This window comes from Seriola aureovittata, chromosome 7, assembly GCF_021018895.1.
Source record: "Seriola aureovittata isolate HTS-2021-v1 ecotype China chromosome 7, ASM2101889v1, whole genome shotgun sequence".
NCBI classification, from domain to species: Eukaryota; Metazoa; Chordata; class Actinopteri; order Carangiformes; family Carangidae; genus Seriola; species Seriola aureovittata.
In genome coordinates this window covers 13,666,690-13,687,243 of record NC_079370.1, presented here as the reverse complement: position 1 = coordinate 13,687,243, position 20,554 = coordinate 13,666,690, and the positions used below count along the sequence as shown (strand labels likewise).

The 20,554-nt window shown below is 42.3% G+C and overlaps 1 protein-coding gene across 1 annotated transcript in view; it reads right to left on the bottom strand.

Moving 5' to 3' along the window:
• alg2 (ALG2 alpha-1,3/1,6-mannosyltransferase) overlaps positions 1-20,554 on the bottom strand; it is a 61,732-nt gene that overhangs the window by 27,317 nt on the left and 13,861 nt on the right. Inside the window, exon 4 of the mRNA XM_056380665.1 lies at positions 9,520-9,683. The gene's annotated coding sequence lies outside the window, so the exon portion shown is untranslated. The remainder of the gene's footprint in view (positions 1-9,519; positions 9,684-20,554) is intronic.

Here is a 20,554-nt window from a genome sequence, read left to right as displayed (position 1 = left end):
ACTAACTCCGAGGTCCCTTCCCTTCTCCATTAGTCTCTACTCCAAAAAACACCTCAGCCACAAATGAATCACTGCCATCCTGAAGCTTTCAAGAGTACATGCTGTCGACAAGCACAGATGATACCCAACGAGAGCTCTCACAGCGGATTAGCATAGCTTTGCCACAACAAGGTCCCAGAGTTCCACATCAATGCTAATAGAGGTGGCAAATGGAAAAGGAAATGGAGAGCCAATTCGTAAAAGAGAGAATTGAAAGAAGAACCCTCCTTTAAATATCCATTTTTGTATTAATTTCTATGATAATTTATTTCTTCCTATTCATTTTATTTTCTTTTTGGTGTTTTTGTCTGTTTTTCATGAAAACAATAAAGACTAAGCTCCTTTTGAAAATGATATTGTTATCATTAATTTCATGTTTAATTTCATTTTAAAAACTGATTAAATTTATTTCTAAATTAAATTACATTGACATATCACACTTTTATTTATCTATATATTAGTTGTTTGGATCCTTTTTAAATTTTATCGCTCTATTAATAAAACACATGGATGAAATATCAATAAATTAAAAAATGCTTTATAAGCATTCGCGACGCTCTCCAGCTCCTCCCGAGCCTCAGCTCCATCCTTTCCATGGATATATATACCTGCCAGGGGTCACACAGTTAAGCAGGTCAGCGGTCAGGCCACATCACAAGGCAAACCCTCCTTAGGACACTAAGACACTTTTGAAGGAGCCAGAGAACAGTGAGGACATTCAGGGGGACACCTGCTGAATCAGGCGCTTCTACGCCACAGAGTGTGATGGAAACTGATCCACTAATATCAGCCATGTGGCTATTAGTGGCCTGTACAAACACACTGCCATCTATTAATACTGTAACCTGGCACACACACGCGCTGCTCTATAAATGCACACTCACGCGGTGGCTGTCACACATACCTGATCTGGTTTCAGCTGCACAAACCTTCCCGGCAACGCATTATACAAGTGAGTACACTGGCCCACACATGCAGACGCACACACACACACACACACACACACACACACACACAACACACACACACACACACACACACACACACACACACACACACACACACACACACAACACACACACACACACACACACACACACACACACACACACACACACACACACACACACACACACACACACACACACACACACACACACACACACACACACACACACACACACACACACACTAGTTGGCCATGGCTCTCAGTAGTGTCCCGTTCAGCAGACACTTGAAAGGACACCCTAGAGAGGGGTCCTTTTCACAGTAATAGTGCCCAGCAGCACTTAGCGTGGACCCAGTGGCTCTCTCACACTGTAGTGAAGGGGATGAGGGTTCTCAATTCCACGGCAGCCCGCTCTTCTCTTCCCCGCCAAGTGGGTTGAAGAAGAGTCTTTCATGGACACAGCACTCCACCGGCTGCACACTCACGCACACTCCAAAGCACTCACTCACCCGTCGTCCACTATGGAGTGCGAGATCTCAAATTTGAGTGAACGAGCAAGTGGGAATTGGCGATGAGAGTGAAATATCTCTGATTATATTCAGAAGGTTCACACTCAAAAACGCTGAAAATCAGCTGCTGCAACAGAGAGAGCACATGAAAAATGCTCAGCATACACATACAGATAGGTGACAAATTAATGGAAAAACCAACATAAGTTGGTGTGCCACAGCAAACTGCCAGAGCAGCTTCACTGCTCCTTGCCTTAAGAGCTCTGTCTAAACCTGTTCCCACAAAGACATTGGAGAAGTGTAGAAAGCTGAACCTGGCTTTACTTTTGCGGTAATGCAACTTTATCACTTTATCATATATAATAAACCACTGCTGAATGATGTGGCAGCTGAAACAAGCCTTCAAACTCATGGATCTACCACTCAAACCGGCGCTTTCATATTTTATCATCTCACTGGCACCTGAAACAACACATCCCCACCAACACATCCACTTGTGTTTTTGGGTAAAGTGCTGCTTTCAGTCTGAAAACCCAATAACACGTCTATCCAACATCTCCCATAGGCTGGGTTGAGATTTGGTGACTGCAGTGGTCGCAGCATAAAATTCACATCATGCTCATCAAACCATTTAGAGACTTTTCATGTCCTGTATAGAAGCATTTATGTTTATATTCCTACACCCAGTTATCTATTTTTTTTCCTTTAATTTGTCATGAGCCAGTAAATGAATAAACTACATATACTGTTATATAAACACACAAAGTACTTATATGTATAAATGTATGACACCCCTGTTCGTATACTCTTGTATGGGACTATTCAATGTTAACCCATGGTTTGGGCTAGTCCCTTTAGTTCCAGTTAAGTAAAGTATTAATTCTACAGAATACAGTGTTTCTAAAAATGAAAATGTGCTTCTGTGGCACTAGTTTGGGAAGATCCCTTCCTGTTTAAATATGACAAAGCCTCTCTAAAAAAAAGCTAGGCCCAGTAACAAATAGAAAATCAGTCCCTGCAGCCAGAATCCAAAATCTGATAGAAAGCCTGAAACCAGAAGAGTGGAGGTTGTTGTAGCTGCGTATCATTTTAGAATGAGATGTTCAATTGGGGTAGTGTTTGGGTGTCCACTTACTTTTGTCCATGTACCTACCACCCCTGTTGAGTAAAAAGCTCTGGAGTCCCTTGTCCCTTGTACAAGCTGACTCTGTGTTGTCTAAACACAGAGGAGTGTAGACCCTGACTTTACCCTCACAGTGGAAAAGTGAACCTGAGAGTCTGTGGGTCTGACACAGACAGGCATGAGAGCAGGCTGAGGGTAAGAGGAGCTGTGGTGAGAGCCCGCCTCTCATCTCCAAACCACCAATTTGAGTCAAGTGTGACATCTTTCAACAGGTTATCTATCTTTTAACTTTCTCCCTCTCATCTAATCCGAACATACTCGTGCATATACTGTTGTCTATGTGGTATCCCCGTTAGTGTGTGTGTGTGTGTAAGCGCTTGCCAGCTCAGCATCGCCGATGGAATAAATCATTTGTGGTTCAGCACAGCAAGGATTACAACAGCATTCCCTGCTGCTCAGTCACAACGTAAATTCAGCTCGTCCAAGTGGATATCTGGGCTTGTTGGACTGTGTGTGTGTGTGTGTGTGTGTGTGTGTGTGTGTGTGTGTGTGTGTGTGTGTGTGGTGTGTGTGTGTGTGTGTGTGTGTGTGTGTGTCTGTGTGTTTCTTGGCTGAGGATCTAGACAGGATGAGCATAATGCTAAGCCTTTAGGAATCAGGAAGATAGTTCCCGGGATGCCTGGAATTCCTTCCGGAAACCTTGATGTCTGACATAGAGGGTGAATTAGAGTCCAGCGCGTGTGTGTGTGTGTGTGTGTGTGTGTGTGTGTGTGTGTGTGTGTGTGTGTGTGTGTGTGTGTGTGTGTGTGTGTGTGTGTGTGTGTGTTTGAAACAGTGAGTGAAAGTGAGAGCTACAGCTACTATCTTCCCCTATCTCTCTCTCTCTCTCTTCCTTTTCAGGCTACAGCCGGCTGTATCTACTCACGAGACTAGAATTATGGCACAGTTATTCGGAGAAGCCTATTATGGTATGAGGACACAACACGTCTCACTCCCACACAGACAAATACACACATAGACAGAGACAATTACAACATCGCAGGTGATAGGAATCAGGCTGTTCCACTGTTATCAGACCAGAATGTGATGATGCTGTGGATTCCTCAAATACCTAAGTGGTCAGGTTTATTCCTCACTATAGACGCGCGTTGAAGACGTTTACCTAATAGCAGTCTAAAGTGCAATAAAACAAAATCTATGATTTGCCATTACACTCATGAAGTCATGCAGAGGAAAAAAGAAACAAGTTCGCAGATGAAAGGAATGCAGGCGAAAAGTGAAGAGAGGGACAGAGGCTGAATCAGAGCCGTGACACATTCTTTCTTTGTCCCTGTTAACATCACAGCTGATAGTTAAAAACCCATTTACAGAGTGTTGACACTGGAGACAGACAAATGTTAACACAAGAATAGTCAACCAAACGAAACCACGGCTTAAAGGATGATTCTGGTTTATTAAAACTTATCATTTTCCTCTTATTTTAATGGCTGTGGTCAGTGTTTATAAGAATCCTGATAACATTATACACACCAAATGAAAGTATTTTATGCACCGAAGGACAGTATCTAAGATCTCATACTCAAATGACAATATCACTGTCAGATGATCAAACGGCTTGTTAGCGAGAGAACAGATTTACCGATTTATCTAAACCGCTTTATTTGGAGATATCCCACAGGAAAGCTCTGAGCAAATAACGGGGGCTCTCCAGTGGTTTAGTATTGCACTTCCATAAAGGTGGAGGACTTGCAGAAGACAGACTATCAATAGAAAGTATTCTATATTCACCTCTCATGGCTGGTAAAGTCAAAGCTGAGACTGTAACTGTGACAGCATCATCAGAGTTATTTTCTTAGACTTTACAAAGCTATTCCAGAGACACAGAAGACATTACACAGCTGTTTTCACAGTTAGGAGTACCAACAAGGAATTGTAAACTGATGCACAAAATCAGTGGATTACACCTTTAACTTGGTGAGTGTGATGTCATTATCACTGGTAGAAACAAAATGACGAAAATAATATGTTTTAATAAAGCAGAATAATCCTTTAACACTTCGTGTGGAGCAACTCTGCTCCCGTTTCATGATCTGTTTGTCGGTGTGTATGTGTCCTTCTCTTGTGATTTTTGTAACCACAGCTGTGACAATGGACAGGGATCAGGTTCACCAGGCAGGCACATCAGGAACTGATATTAAAATGATGCCAGAGGCGGCACAGAGGCACACCTTGTGGAACGTTAGGGCGGTTAAGAAGAACATGACACACATAAACACAAACACAGGGCTCATGGGAGATCAGCTATGGGCATAGGTGTCATTCACACTGGGGACTTGTCTGGGGACTCGATTTTTTTGTCACCATCACTTAAATAAGCATTATTTGTTAAAAATGTTCTGAAAAATAGTCTGCACCAAGACATGTTTACTAACAAATAAGAACGCTTTGAGAAAGGTTTATTTACACAATAAGAAAACACGGGCTTGTGGGTAACCTGCGTGGGCGTGACGTATATCATCGGGGTGTCATGGGAAGAAGTTCTCCATCCTGTGTGAGAGTGCAGAGTACTCACATGTTATCGCAGCCACTCACAGTGAAGTACATGCTACAGGTAGTGAGTTACTGAATAGTCAGTTTAGAAGTGTCTATATAAGTTCAGGTTGCAGCATAACAGTGGTAAAAGGCTGTGTATTGTACCACCATCCTTCATCAGCCGAGCGGTCCGGACTGCTCAGGATATTATCATCCCTGAGCTGACATGCATTGGTGTTTTCTACAATAGATGATTTTGGCATTGTTTGATTGACACAGTGTTGCAGCTGTGGGTGTGATGCATTTAGATGAGTGTTACTTGTGCAGTCAATGTTGTAATGCATTTGATGCTGAGTATTTTGGATTGTCGACCCTGCAGTAGCTGAGGTTATTGCCCTTTGATGTGCCATTATGCATTTTTTTTCCCAAACGTAATTATCTACTCCGACCTCATACTGATCCCCATTACATTGCCATCACATATGTTGCAGACCATTCAAAATGGTTTTTCATCTGAGCCCTTATGTCCTCAAAACCTTGGTTGTGGGCATTCCTCAACTCTCTCTCCACACACAAACACACACACACACACACTCTCACACACACACACACACACACACACACACACACACACACACACACACACACACACACACACACACACACTTATCTTCAAACAAAGACATAATACATTTTTACTGCATGTTGGCAAACAAACTCTCCATTTGTCCAATACTGATTAGTTTTAAATCATAATATACCACACATTCACGCTTGTCCACACTCAGAATGCTTTGGAAAGAATCCCCACGTCACCAGTTCCCACAACTCACCTACAGTGGCCCATTGGGGACAATAGATGCATTCAAGAATGAATAGCTGGCAGCTTACTGAAAACTTGTGAACAGGGTGAAAGGATACTCCTAAATTGCTGTGCTATAAATTAACAGTCACATCAACAACCTTCAACAACATTGTTGCCTGAGGTACATCTTATTTCTTTCTGACAAAGCAGAGACACGAATGTCTGGTCAAGAGCAACTTCCCACTACTGCATCTCTCTTGTTGTGCTGGGTAAATTCGCATTGTGATCCTGTGTCTTTCCTCTTACCACCTTCTCATACACAGACATCATTGCTTCCGAGACTCAAAGAACTTTAGAGGAGTGAATGCAGCGTCTAACAGCTGCGCTGATGTCAAATTCATTTTCTGTTTGTCCTAATAAATGGGCAGTCACTTGTGACGAATGCTTTGATCTCAAAATGAACTACTGATCATCCATTGTGTATGTGTGTGTGTGTGTGTGTGTGTGTGTGTGAGAGATATCTGTCACTTGGAGGCTCCCAGCACTATTATAACGAGCATACGGTTGGCGTCACACACAGCATATTAACCCTCGGGCTCATTTTTGTGTCTCCAAGATTGTGTATTTGTATCTTCTTCTCTATCTTTCCAAATGTACACGCACATTCCTATGTGCACATGACCGTCCTCATCCACAGCAAGCGATGGCTAATGTAAGTGCTTTACTCATGTTTTAATGTCTGATTATGTGCAGTGAGTCAGGGAGAGAATGAGGCAAAGTCTTTGGCTCAGAGCTACGACTTGAGTACCGCCTCGCTCTTCTCATCTAGCCTCATGATCCATCTTTATCAAGCTTGCAGCCTCCGGTTGCTGTCCTAAACTTCTGTGGTCGGTGCCCCGAGAGAAGTCAGCCATGCACCCAGAAACCTCCCTCGCACTCCACACAGCCACTCAATAAGGACTATTCATGGCCCACACTATAGGGACAGAACATTGTCTACATTGTGCTTACACACATTTATTCCAATGTAGGGGGTGAGCCAGAGGTGAGCAAGAAACCCCTAGAAGTCCCAATCTAATTTCACAGAGAAATTCACTGCAGAAAAAATTTGCAGAGACACAATGAGATGCTTCAACTGCAGCTTCAATCTCTAAAGAATTGCAGTCAAACGTCCCGACGATCCCACACTCCCCTCCCCACTCGAATCCCTCTCTCCTGCTAGAACAAGATCCATGAGTGGCTCCGGCAGATATCTAACCTGGCAAGCATATGTATGTCTGTGTGTGTGTGTGTGTGTGTGTGTGTGTGTGTGTGTTCCTCAGGGTGTCCCAGAGGGGATACGTGCATCTCGTCTGTGAGTCACAGGCAGGGTCTGTGTCTGTGTGTGAGCCCATCAGAACACATCAACATCAACATCCTCTAGTTCACCTCAGGCAGACACAACACACACACACACACACACACACACACACACACACACACACACACACACACACACACACACACACACACACACACACACACACACACTCACACTCTTCTTGCATTGTACATCGTTAAACTTCCCCAGGGCTATGTGCTATCCCCCCACGTCCCCTCAAGCTGAAACCTCAGTTTCTCTCCACCCTTCACTTTCCATGTGAGACAGGCCATTCACTCACACTGGACAACTGCTATAGCATATGCCGCTCGCCTGGGAAACACAGGGAGCTGTCTGCAACGGGCACACATACTCACACAGACTACAGTATGCATAAAGCTCACTTTTTTCCCGTCCTTTCTCTTTTTCTTTACCAAAAAATATGAGCTGATTTTTTTAAATGCAGCAAATACAAAAGCTATGTCCCCTTGTGATGAGCAACCTTCCAGTTATAGAAATGTACAAGGAAAATAGAGCAACTGGACTGTGAGAAAAACAATAACTGATTAAACAGTGAGTGTTTCTCCGCCACATGTTTTTTCTCAAAACCAGACTGGCAAACAAATTTTTGATTTTTCAATTAAATGTCTTTTTAAATAATACATTTAAAGTCAGAAAAAATCCCAGATTTAAAAAATTGTATATTGTGGTTTGGATTTTTAGGTACTTGTACGTGCACATCATGAAGAAACACTTTAAATGTCTGGTTTTCCAGGAAGTAAACATAATAGGGTATGAATGAAAAATGGGTGATGCACACATACAAGGACAGATTAGAAAGACAAAGTCAGACAGGGAAATAGACACAGAGATAAAAACAGGGAAACAGACAAGAGGAGGAGAGTGTGGAGACAGAGAGGCAGACAGACAAACGGAGACAGGGAAGAGTAGAAACAGAGACAGACAAATAGAAACAGCAAGAACGAGAGAAACAGTGGAGCATTCAGACAGAGAGGCTGACTGTGGAGTGGACAGCAGAGCTTTACTCTGCGTCTGAGTGCTTCAGCGGCCTCTCTGCGCTGAGAGTCATTATCCTTCTATGACACAGATGAAGAGTACATTAGCATAAGGGAGGGCCTGACATGACACATGACAGACGCAACTAACTTGATTTCTCTCTGTCACCTTTTCATGAGCTTTCTTCCCCCAAAACACGGCGGCGACCTCTTCTGTCCTGCCTGCGGCCTGTTTTTTTTTTGTTTCTTTCTTTCTTTCTTTGTCATACATGTGCCGTAAACATGTGTGACTGCAGCATCCAAAGCACAGTTCATCACATAAAAAGAGGATAGGCCATTGTGCACAATCACACTGCCTGAGCTGTCAATGCGGTATGCAGAGTGTGTATGTGTGTGTGTTTGAGTGTAGAAGAGAATAAAAGAGAATATAACAGCTCTGCAGAGCCTCACTACACTATGAGTGTTGGGTAAGAGCCTCTGTGTGGACTTGTGGCCTTGTTTGGAGTGTCCCTCATTCTGGTGTGTTGTTTAATGAAGAGGCTCTCAGAAAATACACAATTGCATACACACGCACACACACTCACTACAAATGGTATCAATGGTTTTCTAGCACATGGAAAAGTAGTGCATGTTTTGTGGGTGAAAGCAGCATCCCAAGGTCTTCCATCCGTTGATTGTTCTTCATTCCTGCTAATAATTTCCAGAGTGTATATGTCCGTGACTATTCCTGGCATGTGATTAGGAGTTTTGTGCAGACAGAGCCGTGCGTAGGGGAAAGTGTCTTACCCTGGCTAAGCTCTGGGTTTCCGGTTCACTCTCAGCAACTCTGCTGACTGAGTGGAAGTCACTTCTTGGCCTCCTCGTCGTCTTTGTTGACTCACCGGGCAGGCAGCGTTTATGTCCACAGAAATAGCAGGGGGATCCTTTGTGCGTATGAGGTGTCTTCCTGATGTGGTGGCACAGTGCCACTTAAGCTTAAGAGCTGGGAAACACTGGGATTGCCCGGCCTATCCATCCAGTAATAAGTGGATCAGCATGTGTCCAAGGAGGTCTGGGCAAGGCTGCCACTAACTAATATCCTAATTGGATTAGTGACTGTGGCTATGTCTGTGTGTGTGTGTGTGTGTGTGTGTGTGTGTGTGTGTGTGTGTGTGTGTGTGTGAGAGAGAGGGTTTCCCCAGCTTACCGTGTGCGCGGTGTGTATAGTAAAGCTGCTGGGGTAAGACGTGCGTGTGACGTCACTCTCAAAGACAGTTGTTCGGTCGCCGTTGTGACCCGATGACTCGGTTTTTCCTGCTGCCACGGCAACGACAAGCTGGAGATTCCATCAGCAACACGCGTAAGACGTCACTGGGTGAGAAGAGGACAGAGGGAGAGAGGAAAAGACTAATTTACCTGACGGGATCCAACAGAGCAAGCTGTTAATGAGTCTCTAACTCTCCCATGGAATCAAGTCTGAGTCTTGACAGGAGATGGAGCCTGCTGTGTGGGACAGCCCCAACAACAAACACAAGAAAGTTTATCTGTTACCAGGATTACATAACTCAGTCAGTAATCAGTGTTTTTTTGGCTTTGAGGTGGCTTGGTGATTAGTATAGTATAGTTTAGTTGGTTACCTCATGATGAGTGGTTCCTGGGTTCTCCAGGTTCTTTTGGCTTCCCCTCTCAGTCAAAAGACAAGTAAGTTAAGGTAATTTATGACTCTTTTTTACCCATACTGTTTCATTCACTGAATCTGTGAATGGTGCCCCATATTTTTTATATTTATATTTTTTTCTAATAGACTGGCAACCTGTCCAGAGTGTACCCTGCCTCTCACCAAGTTTACCTTGGGACAGGCTCCAGAAAAATGCATAAGCAGGTATAGATAAAGGACGGACGGATGAATCCTCTTGGGCATCAGACGGTTCTGGGGATTGAACACATAGTCCAGGTACACATAGGTAAACTGGAATCTTTAAATTGCTTATAGGTGAAAATGTGCATTTCTATATATATATATGTGTTAAACCTGTGGGTTAATTAAAGGGTGTAGCCAGCTTCTCACCCAGACATCAAGTATTAAAGTCTGCCATTGCTGAATCCTGTGTGAATTCATGTGAGGTTTGAGCTTCATGCGCCATTGAGAAAAGTTACTTAAGTAATTCAATACATATACCCACAACTTCATTAACTGCAAGTCTACCTGACACTGGATGAACTTATGCACTGAGTGCACAACTCAAGACACAAACTAATTTCCACAAAGGGTAAAGACAAAGACCGTTCTTATGCTTCACTGACCAGCTTGCGACGTTCATGGGGAAAACAGCATGTTCTTCTAGTCCATAACTAAAGAACTGTTTGTTAAGGCTTAAGCTTATAGCAAGGCCTTAAGTTATGTCTCTTGAGTTACTAAAACCTAAATATCCTTGCACAAAGAACAAAAAGAAGAAGAAATGTACATCCCTGACAAGCATGATGCATCGATGTTTACGTGAAAGAGCTCTCTGTGCGTCTGTACAATGTACAACCCAACAATGAAATAATTCCATGGTTAATTTACAGTGTTACGCAATAATGTTCTAACTCAAAAAGTCTCCCTTCTGTCACCTGACCAATGCAATAAAGTCTAGATCCAGTTTTTTTCCTGCAGTGTTTGCATGTGTGGGCGAATGAGAGGGGGCAGGGATACTGAATGTGCCAATCCATAAGCCCCATCGACAGAAAAACTACTGTTCCTCAACCGGAAAGAGCATTGGAGGAGAAACACTCAAACTGGATGTCAATACTGAATTTTGGCAATAGAAACATTCTGAGAGTACACTGAATGGGAGCAAGAGCAAGAGAACTTGTTCAAAAAAATAAAAAATAAAAAATCTGAAAACTTCATCACATACTATTTATACATGAGTTTTAACTATCAAACACAAAGAAAAGCATTTAAACATTCACAACCAACAGATAGTCAAAACATAAGCAGACAGTTATCAGGGATAACAAATATGCTACGTAGCTCGCTACAAACATTTTCCTCAATATTAAGTAGCTGCGTGGTTTCTACTGTTCATCGCAACTTGGCGCTGCAGCCTTTGTGTGTTTGAGTCTGAGATGGTGCCCAGTCTTTTGAATGAAAATTGCCTGCCCAGCACACAAGCCCAGAAAAGTTTTCTCACTCCTTGGCTTGCTTCCACGTTGAGTGCACATGTTCATTATTGTTTCTCCCACCGGTCCAGCCCCGCCTCAGCTTCTTATACTTTACATTGGGCTGATGTCATGTACATAAAAATAGCTTTTCTAGGTTCTTGGAAAGTTTTGCAAAGATATATCCTACATGGTTTAAAAATTCATTATACAACGGGTAATGATTGATCTCATTAGCAGTCTGAGGTGTCATGTTGTGTCTGTTACAATGGTGGAGAAAATGTTTTCTTGGGTAGATGGGAAGCTGATGCAAACTAGCAGCAAGACTGACTGTGGCAACACCGTATCTAGCTCTCTTAATACATCCTGGAGATATCCACGCCTGAGATTCCTGCCTCCACCCCTGTACCAACACATCCTTCAATTTGTCCACGACCTCCAGAACAAATATTTTCTAATCTGACGCCCATCGGCAGTAAAACATCATTTGTCTGTGTATATCAAATCCGTTGAAAATGACTGCTGAAAATTACATGTTTTATGCTACAGTTATGGTTTAGTTAGGTTTAGTTAGGTCGGGGCAGTTAAAGGGTTAAAATGAGGACTATGTTGAGGTTATAATAATTAACACTTGGTTAGGGTTACGAAATGATCGTGATCATGCTTTAAAAAAAGTTGACTGTCAATTGGAAATGGGAAACAAGCGCCAATCCAATGTTTTGTTGACTTTGTCACTCTATATTAAAGTCACCATACGGACACCTTTCCTCCCATCATAATGACTTCATCTGCTGCAGGGCTTTGTCGCGTAAACTTAAACATATGTCATTTCCAGGTGCTTGCTGAAACTGTAACTTCACAGATGATACTTTTATCAGTCATAGGGACTGTTTTTTTTCAATCGAAAGAGAATCTGAAAAATAAATTAAATTCACCGTCGCAGATCTTAGCGATAGATACAGTAACAACATGAGAAACAAAACTGAAACTAGCCAAATATGTTTTTTTGTAATTTGTTTGTATCAACCCTTTAAAATGACATCTTCCAACACTCTCGTATGTAGAGTTTAACTATTGTTTGGAGACAACATTGCACTTACCTCTTCAGGACACACTGACACAAAACAAACACAGAAGAGTGTTTGTTAACAATAACACATATTGTGACTGAATGAGTCAGAGAACAGTGCACAGGAGAGGACACCAGTTAGAATATTGAGAGCTTCATTGTGTGTGTTTGTGTTTTAAAGCGCTGTATGTGGCGTGTTACCACAGATCTTTCATGGCATTCTAATTAAACATTCAGCTCTTCATCTGAACCATCCATGAAGCAACATCTCACTATGGGGAATTCAAACATGAGGCCCGTTTCAGCACGTTACCTTTCATCAAAGTCATATTACAAAAGGATCAACTCAAGGTCAGCATGCCCCTCGCGCCCTCTGACACAGCTTCTGTCATTTTAAACCTAACCCTAAAAGCCCCACTTATTCACACATCAATCATACACCTTCTCACACACAGACCACTACCACACACACCCACACACAAGCGCACAAACACACAATTCATGTGTGTATTTACATTACATGGGTAATTAGGTACAGGACTACACCTGTCTTTTGATATTCTCATCCTAAACTTATAACCTCAGGCATAGCATGTATGTATTATCCAAATCATGGTGGATTCTTGAGTATGTGAGTAAAAATGCCTTACAGCCACTGTCTGTGTATGTCAGTATTTGCATACAAGTATGTGCATGTCCTGTATGTGCAATTTACTTTTTCAGGCCTCAAGAATGTTACTCAAAAAGTTAAAAAAAAAAAAACCCTGACAGGATTTACAAAACCACTTAATTCAGCAGGTGGAGCAACCTGTTAAGTAACATGCTAATCACATTATTCTGATACTGGCATCAGACTGAGTGATAAAGGACAAAGGTGTACTTGGTACAGAAAAGTCAATAACTCATCCATATAGTGCAAAAAACTCATTTTATGTAAATTATATGAACATGAAAAAAATTCCATGTAAAAGATCGTAAAAATACAACTACTCTGGCAACCATGGCTCCAGATGACTTTGTTTACAGTAATCTGCTGTGATCTGCATCACATTGCTGCAGGACACAGCAAATCTTTAGTTGGGAACAAAAAATCTGGATGAAAATCTATTTAAACCAATCTCCATTTAAAAATATTTTCAGTGAGTATTTACAACAACCAAACTTAAATTTGCAACAGGGAAAAGCATACACTTAAAAAACAACAGTGCTTCAATTTTTTTTCTCACGGTTGCGTAATGAAAGATTTGTCATTTAGGTTAAAATATCTGTTCCCTATTATCAAGAAAGACGCAAATCACTTGACAGCTGTGAGACTGTGCAGTCATACTTTGAAATATAAATTTGTTCTTTTTGGCGTGGGCTGAGTGACATCATTTGGAAAAATTTTTTTTAACTGTTTCTTTCTCACTTGGAAACAGGATGTTTTTATCAATTATCTCTGAAAAGGAGCCCACTGAGACCCCTCAACGCTCTGGCCCACATGTACACGCACATATGTACACCCACAAAAAAAAAAAAGTACACATTCACAGCTACCTCAAAGACGCACAGCCTTTGCCATTGAGAGGAGAGCCTTAGCCAATCAGAGGAAGGAGGGCGATAGAGGAGGAAGTTAGTGTGGTCACACTATGTGTTCATCATCAACGCTGACAGAAATAGCGCTCTGTCAGAGAGTAAACAACACATCCCATTCATAAAAAATAAAAAAAAAAAAAAAAAAACAGACAGTGAACGCCTACTCCCCTACAGTGTAACGAGAGGGGAAGCAAGAGATAAAGACGGGGAGAGAAACAGATAGAAAATTGCACAGAGAGACACATACTGTACAGAGACAGACACAAAGATTGACGGAAATATAGACACAGACAAAAAGAAAGTGACAAAAGAGTAGCGCGAGACGTGGGGCCGCAGTTAGGGTGAAAAAGAAAGCCTGATGATGACATCACATCCTCGTCACTGTTGGTTCCACTTCTTTGGTTTGGAAAACACCAGAAACCTACGTCACGTGGTGAGACGCCACTTTCCAACTCTCACTCTTTCTCAGTAATTCACACACACAATGACACGCACACACATTCACTCATAAATGCATATACATGTGTTATCACAGATGTACGTACATAGTAAGCCTTTGCAGCACAGCACTTTATGCATCCATGCACGTTAACTAAAGTCACCAGCTGTTTCCCAGCCCACACATTGTGCTATTACACCAAACGACTTTCCACTCACACACACAAACACACACACACACACAAATCAAATGCACACAGAACATGGTTACCATGCAAAGCCAGATAAGGAAATTGTTAAGTATTGTTAGGTTACATACATGCATGTGTGTGTGTGTGTGTCTGTGTGTGTGTTTGTGAGCGTGAGAGAGAAGTTAGTGAGTGTATGCATAGTGTGTCAGAAAGAGGAAGTGATGCAAGAGAAAAGCTGCAATGGAAGGTCTATTTTTAGAAAAGAGCGGAAGTGTAGTGTCCATCTCACTTCTCTTTCCAGGATTAGCACATACACAAAATACAGACACAGACACAAACACATACACACATACACCGACAACCAGTGAAAGTGCACACTTCCTTGCCACAAACACCCACACAGTCTTCCAGCGGTACACGATGGTAGATCTGATGCAATGTGTCGAAGGTTAAAAAAAATAAAAATCATCCCTTGCAGGTAATGTTCTTCCAACGGCGTGCAGACCTGCAGCCAATACACTTCCACTCATTTCCATTCATTCAGTAGAACGAAAAAATGAAAACAAATCGACATGTCATATATAAGGTCAAAAGGTACAGTCGCTTATTTCCAAGTGTACTTACACACAGACACACCGACACACTGTTTCAAGTCTCCATCACCTAACCAGCCGATCAGAAACTTTTTAATCCTGCCTTCTGAAATGCTTCACTAACCAGGTGAAAATAAAGCAATGTCATTGCAATACTGATGTCATATGATTGTCATGGCACCGAGAAGAGAGTAGGTGTTTTCACTTCCATTTACATCACATGGTGGCAGGATGAAACCAAAAAGTGAGACTTGTGGGCGACGTTGTCACTACCTGGATCACTGGACCAAAAGTCTGCTCACTATGTGATCAGCGCTCGGCACATTGTTTGGGCACTGCCAGTCCTACGGTTTAAAACCTCAATCCCCGCAGGACTGTGTGAGTATCGAAAGAGTTGGCCTCGGGTCTCATGAAATGTGATTAGTGAAACGTAGGCGGTGCCCAATCTGTTCATTATTTTCATTTTCCACTGAAACTCAAAATTAAGGCCTGTTTAATGTTAGTGTTCAAAGAAACAGCACAGTTAAACTTTCTTCTTGAATATAATGCAAAGAATGCTGCTTTGTTATTGTTTAAAACCGTACCATGTTTCAGGCCTTTATCTGCTGTCCCAATCATGTATTCTTTATTTTGTTGAACAGCATTTGTTAAAGAATACAATACATTTTTAGATCAATTTCCTGTTTGCTAGACAGCCATTTGTTTGTATTTATTTCAAGATAATGGGAAAATCTAATTGTCCTTGCTTGCTCTACATGCTGCAGATAATTTATTGCAATAAAAATTCAACTGCTTTTCTGTCTTTTTCAAAGTAAGCATTAGCTGGAAGCCAAGCCCGTACTGTTTTAATACTCTGCATTTAAGGAAGCTCTGATATCTAAGATTTGACATTTGGCTACAAAAAAAAGCATTGTAATGTCAGAAAATCAAAACCGAAGGAATCATGAGGCAATGAAGAAACATGTACATGTAAACATGTAAAACATGACGCAAAAGAAAAGTTGCTGTTTTGTATCTGATGTTGGAAGATGGAAAGTTGGAGTTCCCCCACAAGCACTTGAATGCATCAACAAACAAGGAGTTTTCCATACTGTTCCATTCCAGAGATGCATTACTAAAAGATGCTGAAACAATTAAGGCAAGTCATTGTTTTCTATGGTACCTGTCCCATTAAATTTTCGTGACACTACAAGGTGATTTTTATTTTTTCTCTTGTATAACCAAATTAATGGAAACTGCCTGAATGGCTGCCGTGGGAGGTGGGAAATCAGTCCAAAGGCGCTGCAATAAGGAGCATTCCATCAATTAGTCAAAGTCAATTTACACAACATGGAGAGTACCCATGCAGCCTGTGGAAACAGCTGTATAATGGCTGTGGGGGAGCCTTGTCAAATCTGAGAACAATTACTTAAGTGACATCACATGAGTATCTCAGCTTGGACTAAAAGCCTGCATAGCAAAACAGAAGTGTGAAAAATACGGGGTTTTAAGTTGCATTATGGGACATGTGGGACAAAGGGGTTTAACATATACTCAGGACTAAAAGTCGAGATATCTCGGCATCTTCTGCAACTATTTTGACCCTTTTCATATAGGTCCACAAACTAAAAACCTCTTTAATAGACTAAAATTTTAATAAAAACAGCATGTAAGTCAGTAACAAACAAGGTGGCACAAGTAGAAGTAAAGAGGACACAGAACAGAAAGGTTTTCTAATATTGTGGACACAGGAGACAGAGAGGATGTTTTCGATGCAGAGTTGCATTTTTTCAGAACCAACTCCAATCTTCCTCTAACACATAAGCAAACACACATAAACACACGCACACATTTAGCACAGGCACACGGCCAATCCCGTAGCACCCCTGGGGTGTTCCTCTGGGAGGGTTAATGGACGTACTCACTCACCCTGATACTTTCCTCCCCCCCTTAAGCTCATCTTCCACTGCCCCTGTCCTCCCACTCCCCTCTTTTTCCCCACTCCACTAGTGTTTTCCACCCCAGTGGAAACAAGGAGGGGTGGGTGGAAGGGCTGCTCACCAGCGTCTGCAGTGTACACGGGAAAATGGGTCAGATACAGGAATGGATTGGGAGGTGGGGGGCGCGTCTATCTCGACCATCAAGCAGTGCGTGTGCTTGAGGCAGGGTGTATGTGTATGTATGTCTGTGTGTGTGTGTGTGTGTGTGTGTGTGTGTGTGTGTGTGTGTGTGTGTGTGTTCAAAGGTGACTTGGGTGAGCTGGTGGTGAGAGCCCCCAGGATGTCATCACTTCACCAACAAGCAGCATAAAAAATACAGACAAAAATAAAAGAAGCTGTATTTCAGGACCTCTCATTTCTTCCATCAGTCTGAGCAGAGTAAACAACATATTCATTTATCTCATAAACAAGTAACTCTATTTTGACACCCAGTTTTAAATCTGTCGTATACGTCGTTGTGTGCGTGGGCGTCTTTGTTGTGTGCGTGTGTGTGTGCATGTGCACATGCGTGTGCATGAGCGTATGTGTGAATGTTGTTGATGCGTAGGAGACAGTTACGTGTTTTGGCTTACAACATGGCTGTCGATGGTTTGAGTTGTCATGACGATTTTTAGTAGGACTTCTCCATGGTGACCATGACTGGACACACACAAGAACACACACTTTTAATCCAGCGCAATGGAATATTTCTTCTAGTCTCTGACTTTTTTTGGAGAAGAAAAAGGTTTTGTGTCATATTAGCTCCTGCTGCTTCAGAACCAACCACTGATATTTTTTAAACCCAGATTAAAAGCCACTTTTAATATAAACCTTTGGATATGAATTGGAGGTTTTTTTTTTTAAAGTATATTTTTTTGTGCTTTTATGCCTTTAATGGACAGCACAGTGGAGAGTGACAGGAAACAGGGAAGCAGAGAGAGGGGGAATGACATGCAGCGAAAGGCCGTCCGATGCGGGATTCGAACCGGGGCCAACTGCAGCGAGGACTGTAGCCTCTACACATGGGGCGCCTGCTTAAACCACTACGCTACACGACGCCCCATGAATTGGAGGTTTTAACTGGTCAACTAGTTATGGAAACCTGAGTCAGGTGCAAAATATTCTAAGCCTTACTTCGTCCTATTGTATTCCTGTGGTCTCAGGTCTGCGTGTCAATATGATTAAATCCAAGTGGACTTGTTATCCGCTTTGATCACTCACAAATAATTGTTAAACTATAAAATGATTACCCAAACTGTCTGTTGTCAACATCCATCACAGTTTGCAAACTGACTTCCTGGTTCAAATTTGTTTGTTTGTTTGTCTTACTGTACTTGCCGTAGTTGTGCTCACACAAATTTCCTATGCAGCCAATGATTGTGATGGAATTTTCGGGCATGCTCACTTGGGGGCTACTACCGCTTATGGTCGAGCTCCAGAGGGAGCTGCAAGAATTCTGCTAAATTGCCTCAAGTGATGTCACTTGAGTCAGCGTTGTACTACAAGTGTGGAGTTAGAAAAAAGTAAGGTTACCAGACACCTGTAGGTCACTTCTCATCTCTGGTTGAGGCTAGCAGCTCAAAGTTAGATTAGCTTCTACTAGATCAACACACCAATATCTCCAAACAAATTGTTGGTGATTGAGTTGCATTGTGGGTAATGTAGGCGCCAGGTTTGTGCCAGGACTGCTATAAATGATAGCCAGAAATTAGCCCCATATTGTATTAAACTGTACTTAAGCTAATGGTTGGCCTAACCTTCTCTCCTGTATTCTGATCTTTCATTTCTGAAGCTGCAGACAGCACTGAGTTCAACTTTGAAGCGCAGTGTTTTCATTTTATCATACACATGCCTGTGTGACTTCTGGGTCACTAATGTATCTGTTGCAATCCATGACGGAAGCGCAACACTGTGACAGAAGCGCAACACATTTTCACAATGTGGTGACAAGAAAGACGTAAGTGTTCCACTGTAGGATAAGAGGTCACAGACCAATTGACCATTTTGCCCATGACCACGACTCTCTATGGCACAAAGAGCGACAGTCTCCCACATACACAGGACACAATCAGACGTCAGCCAATCACACACAACAAAGCTCTGACATCATGGCTGACATGACAGCTAAGCAGGAACAGCTGTCTAGTAGTTACAGACCACACCACAGGAGAGTGACGCAACAGTGTGTGTGTGTGTGTGTGTGTGTGTGTAGGATTGCGTGTGTGTGTGTGTGTGTTGGCATGCGTGTACCGTATGAGAGTCTAGGTCAGCACTGCGTCTGTATAGGACAGACAGCACTGGTGTGGTCAGCGTGGGAGAGATGAGTCACAGGGTCAAACTGAAGTTACATTCCAGTGAAGGGGGAAGAAGAGGAAGAGAGAAGAAAAGAATAAGTCAGAGAAAGTGAGAGCGAAGAAGTCAGAAGTCAGACAGAGAAGGGAAAAATCAGACAGACAGAGGCAGTTTATGTTTTAGTGATTTGGTAACACATCCTCAGTAACATGTAAATCAAATTTTGGATAGAGTAGCCCAAAGCAGAGATCTCACAAATGGACATGTGTCTCCATGCTGTGCTGTGCTACGTGTTCCTGTTGCGTACAGATAACCGTGTGTGAATGGTCCGCTCCGCTGGGGAAAAGAGGGAATCCTGCCCAGACATTCCATGGCACAGATTCCCAAAGAGTTTCCACTACAAGTAACACACACACACACACGCACACACACACACACGCACACACAGACATGCTGCCTCTCAAGATGAATTCCTATCTAATGTACTATGGGAAACAGAAGACAAGGACTTAAGAGAGGCACAGCACAGACACTCTGACAAATAAAAACCTATTGGTATATTAGTGTCATGAAGAGTGGCAGACAAGCAGGTTGTTGCAGTGAACTAGCTCATATTACCGCAGCCTGCACCCAGCATGCAAATCCATACCAGACTCCAAATGGGGCTTCCCATAATGCAAAGTGAGGGCAGTCCCTCCAGTACAGAAGAAAAAGTTATTTCTGCACAGTGAAATACAGTGTATGAATATATTAACACCTATGTTGTGAGTTTCAAAGTTAGGTCACGCTTCATCAAGCAAAAGACAAGAAAAGAAAATACCACAGGCACGGTCATATGACTTGGCATGAGACTCGAAGCAAGGATAATGTACTGTAAACACACTGAGAAAAGTATGGAGAAAGTATTACAAACAACATCTATAAGGCAATTTAAGAAAAAATGTTATGACAGTATGTATTAGTATGACTGTACGCTGTATAT